Here is a 6,000-nt window from a genome sequence, read left to right on the forward strand (position 1 = left end):
TCTCCACGCATTTTATTAGAATCTAAAGCGGTGTTTTTAACTCATAAGTCAAACATCCCTTGTCTTCATTTTCAATGCATACAAGGGAATTTGCTCAAATGCTTAATTTGTGCAAATATTTAGCATAAAGCTGCAGTACGAAACACATTCAAACATCTACGCTTATTTGTCAGTCCTTAACAAATTAACAAGGGACCTGACTTAGTTCCACGATCACGTACGAGGAAACCTCGAGAACAAATACACCACACGACTTAATTATACGCCTTTATTCACGATATTTGCATAATAATTTAGCGCCAGTTTCACGAATGTATGAAGAGGAAATATTGCACGCCTCATAAGCGAAGCGTTGAGGTGGGTACTACTGTCACTTCGCGCAAAACATCTGATTTTTCAAACTTAAAATGTCTTTATGTATCATACATTGCACTTGTAAGATAATACATACACACACATATTAAGAAAAAACACTATTTTTAACGTTCATGATATTTTTGATGTCATTTTTGTTATTTAAACTAGTTAAAAAACAGTTTAAAAAAGTTCTGTCTTGGACGTCCGTGTGTCTGTATGTGCGGATCCTTTTTCTTGTTAACACGATAGCGACCGAAATACTTTACTAATCGAGTCTTTTTTTTTCTCTTACGCTTGAGTATGCTCAGGAATAGAACCCTTTCATTTTTCAGGGTCTGATTCGATGTGGTTTAATTGTTATTAAATAAACAAAAATAATAATTAATAAATATTTATTAAAAAAAAATTATGAGGCGTGCACTTTTGGATTTTCCAAATTATCATTATACTATATTCAGTTAAAATGGCTGCAATTTGTCTTTACGTTTAATGCGAGTATGTATATTCAAATCTATAGTAAATTATGCATGATTAGTTACAGATAATAATTGTTCGCTGTTAATTTATTTGTTATTTGGTCAGTTAGATATTTGTTTCCAATTTAGAAATATTTTAAATTTATATAAATATGTACCACATGCAAATATGGTAGGTAATCGTACGGTCTAACTTATAGATTAGACCTACGTTAAAGCAGTTCATCAATTTTTATTTATTTTTTATTTTTAACATAAACCGAGACAGGAATGTCTGTTTATCCACAAATCCAGATATTTCTTTTAAACCAAAAACCTACTAACCCTTCGTGTTTTTAGAACAAAAAATCTTACATATTTATCTAAAGATAACCCTCATACGATGACAAACTGGGTGACCATATTTAGACGAAGATAAAATCGTACGAGATTAATCATCTTATTCACAGTTACCTTATCAAAATTGACAAGTCTATCCGTATTTAATTCGTCAATTTCAAATTGGGTTGTTGAGGAAGTGATTATGAGGAAGAGGAGGAGGAAGAGGAATTTTCACACACAAATTTAGAGGATGCGGATGAGAAAGAGGATATTTTTTTGAGGAAGAGGATGCGGATGAGGAAGCGGAAGAGGAAGCGGATGAGGATGAGGATGATAGGAAATTATAATCAAAATTAAAAAACAAAAACTTTTAAAATTAAAAATTAAAACAAAAGCCATTTTCCTGTCTCTACATATTGATGTTTATTGTTTTAGGTTAGCTCGCCCAATAGCGAATTTACGAAGTCACGAGCCGGACTCAGATGAGCTTTTGTTTATGCATATCTATTACTCGAAAAAACCCACAGAAAAAACCTAATCTATATCAGTGCCAGAAGCGACATTAGGCGATTTCAACAAAAAAAAACTACCTAACTGGTACTTAGATATTATTATGTAAGCATAAACAACTTGTTTGTTTTTTAATTTAAAATCACTTTTGACAAATATTATTTGGTAAAATATGTTTCTTCTGAGTATTAGAGAAAATGTTATATTATTATGTTTAGAGATAAGTGTTAGGCGCAGATATAAATATGGCGGTAAGACTCTACTCTTGTTCGTTAGTAGAGTCCGACTCCGATCGGATCAGCATCCTCATAAATTTCCTCTAAATTTTGAGGAAGCGATAGCGGAAGAGGATTTTTTTATTTTCATTTTTGAGGATGCGGTAACGGTAGAGGAACCCAAAATATTGCGGAACTTCCTTTCAAACATTATCCAATATAAATTATGAACTATATAATATGCAAGTAATCAAACAACCTATTAAGTATGCCAATGCATGTTTAATTAATCATGCCATGATATAATATTCTCATTTAAGCTAGGGGAGGCTCCCTAAATTTTATGTGAATTTGCATTAATATTTTGAAACAGGAAAACATACAATCAAAATGAAACTTTAGTATATATATGATTTATGGGGTGTTTTTCTTTCGATGTACAAGACAGTAACGTAATTGTAACATTTTCGCTCGATTCATTTTTTATTCAAAAATTATGCCTTTTTAAGGATTATTACATTTTTTTAAGATTTACTTGGACTTTATGTCTTAAATAAATGTTAACAGTAAGAAAATAGAGTTTACTGTTGAATCACAAGATATTTTTTCTCTAGATCAATTATTACTTCATCACTACATAGTATAAAACAAAGTCGCTTTCCCTGTCCCTATGTCCCTATGTCCCTTTGTACGCTTAAATCTTTGAAACTACGCAACGGATTTTGATGCGGTTTTTTTTAATAGATAGAGTGATTCAAGAGGAAGGTTTATATGTATAATAAGATCCATTAAGTAGTGGAGAAGTACTGTTATTTTTGAGGTTTCTAATGTGATGTCGTAAAAAATTACATTTATTCCGCTTACATTGCAAACGCAGGCTGAACCCTACGAGTTTTATCAAAATAATGTACTAAGTATTATACACATTGAAAAGGTCTACAGAAAAGTCCGCGATGGTATATGTCTATCTCTTATGGATAACCCACAATAACTTTTTTTTGTCATTTACTTTTTACGACAAATAATGGCTAATTTTCGAAGCGATTTTAACCAATACAGCATTAATCCTTAACCAATTAAATACCATGGATACATTGTTCATTTAATATAGATCTATATGGCCCTTTACACCGTATGATTTAAGTGAATATTTTCGAAGATATTACAGATTTAAAAATTGCAGGACGTAGCGTTTGCGGCCGCCCGGCTATGTATTTTATACCCGTGCGATGCCGGAGGCCGGAGCGGGCCGCTATATTTTTATACCTATACAACGTTCACAATTTTTCTGTAGTGTATTTAGTATCAGCATTGCACCCGTGCGAAGCCAGGGCGGGTCGCTAGTTAGTTATAAACGAAATAAGAATTGAGACTTACTTTTCGAGCTCGAACGCGATCAAAGAGCGCACGCGATATTCAACTTTATTACGGCTGTGTTAGCGTCTAGAATCGTAACCGGTCTCTCAGTGCCAGAAATTATGTTAGGGAGCCTCGTCTTAACACATTATCATAAGGCGGAATGCAATGCATTACAATGAATAGGTAAATGACGCAAATCGCCCACTACTTGTTTATTATATGGACATACATAACTAAATATTAGATCATATGTTACGATAATATCAATCCATATATAAAGTACTACATGTTAATCATACATACATACATATTTACTTTTGTAGCGCTCTACTCCTGAAAAGCCAGTTTCATATCACCTGCATATGTTTTGATTAACTTATCTGACAGTTAAAATGATTATTATTAATTATGATAAAAAAGCCAAAGAGTAAAAACATTGATGCAATTGACTATATCAGCAATTTAAACCGATACAAATATTTTTCACCTATGAGAAGTTTAGAGGCTATATGTATGTGCTAAATAAAAAAAAATGATGTGAAAATACATAAGTTGGTATTTTAGATAAAGACTTTTTTATCAAGAACAAATTTACAAACTACACAATCCTTTAAGAGAAGGCATGAACATTTGTACAATATTCTCAACCGATCTCCAACCAAAAACCCGCATACATTAACATACATTTAAACATTTCGCTTCACTTACAAAACTCCTTTCGACACGCACCTCGGTGTTACCTGTCTAATAAATATTATTTCTACTATCTCTAGCGAACGAGATGGCGCAAGTAAAGGTCAGGTCATTGTGATTTGGACTCGTCCCATAAACCCATAACCTGGTAAGTGGTAACTTTATTAAATCGAGTTTGTTATTCAATTACCGGTTGATACCAGTTTTAAGTTCGTTATGAAATTTGTTTTTAAGAGATGAGTACTACTACTTACTAAATTTAATCTTTAAAAGCCCTTGCGGTAGATGCCTTATTGAAGTTTTTAAAAATCCGTTCAAATCTATACTAATACTAGCGGTCCGCCCCGGCTTCGCCCGTGGTACATGTTTACGTTTTTTCTACATAAGAACCATCCTCGTACTTCAAGGAATATAATAAAAAAAGAATTATCGAAATCGGTTCAGCCGTTCTCGAGTTATGCGCTTACCAACACATTTTACGATTCATTTTTATATATAAGATTATAAAGCTGAAGAGTTTGTTTGTTTGAACGCGCTAATCTCAGGAACTACTGGTCCGATTTGAAAAATTATTTCGGTGTTAGATAGCCCATTTATCGAGGAAGGCTATAAGGCTATATATCATCACGCTAAGACCAACAGAAGGGGAGCCACGTGGGTGAAACCGCAGGGCACGGCTAGTAAGGATATAAAAGCTAAAAGCTGGAATTAAAACGTGTTGGTTCACTTATGATATTTTAATCAATGTATTAGGTTATTTATCCTGGGAAATCCGTGCAGATACAGATAGTATGATAATTTATAAACATTAAAATTAATTGCTCATTGCAAGCAATATAAACGCATTTTATATCAATTTATATGAAACATTAGTTAAGCCATTAAAAGCTAAGTGCTCTAGCATTAAAAATAAACGTATGTCAAACCGGGCGAGATATTCCTGCTGTGACAAGAGACAGACAAAATGACATCATGCATTGATTGAATCTCGGATTGCGTTGTACAGGCTGATATTGTTTCACTATTGTATTGTAATTCGCATTTATCTTATTGTTTTGCAAAACATGCTCGTGTTTTCAATCGCAGTCTTTGTAGGTATATATGCTTACAGGCACTATAAAATTTAGTATTGATTAATTATTTGACTATCTATAATATATTAATGTTCAGAGAGGTTAGCGTTGCAGTGTCAACATACAAATTACAGTGTACCTACTATCGTACTTCTTCCTATGGATGGAAAAACCTTTATTATTGAATAGCTCTACTTTCTAGTTCCTACATGTCTTTCTCAATAATATCCAATGCCTATATTTAAAGTACAACATCTAAAAGTCCATAAACCTGGCAATTGTACATCTACAGAGTTTTAAAAATGAACGGGATCGAGCCTGAATCTTATTCTTTAAATTTATTAAGTAAGTAAAATAAAGAAAAAGTGACAGTTTAGGATCTGTTAAAATTCGTGTATTTCATTTGTCCAGGAATGGCTTTCGGGAGAAAGGAAATTATTGTTTACATATTTACACTATTCATCTAAATAGATAGAGCTTCCACAAGAATGCATGTGATGTAAAATTATTTGTGTTCGAAATTTTTAGTTATTTACGTCATTGCTGCCAATCATTTCTTTCCTAAATGTTTATAGCTGGTCACCTTTCCTTCTTTCAAAACCAGTCTCAATTATATCCTTTTTTCGAGCAGTTAAAATCCTTTGAGATCACGCTGTAATAACTAATATGCAAGCAATCACGTCTTGGTTCAATGACCACAGGCACAGTCGACTCGTCATCCGTCTTGCGGTTGATCAATTAGACTTATCTTGTATGCGTGTTTTGAAAAGTTAATGCAGTTTTTGTAGTAATATTGTTTGCTTTGCTGACCAAAATGCGCTGTTACTGCACTATTTATTGGGAGATTTAACTTTTTCACATATGCGGCGAAGAATACAAGCAATTTTTATGTTCGTTTCAACTGGTAATCATCAATTATAAATCAAAACATCATTAGAACCGTCGAATACTAAATTTCATTCTGACGAAGTGCGTTCACTTGTTTTTGATATAGTT

This window comes from Colias philodice, chromosome 6 (genome assembly GCF_061535455.1).
Source record: "Colias philodice isolate Cphi_HAF_F1 chromosome 6, ilColPhil1 Martin Lab GWU primary, whole genome shotgun sequence".
Lineage (NCBI taxonomy): Eukaryota > Metazoa > Arthropoda > Insecta > Lepidoptera > Pieridae > Colias > Colias philodice.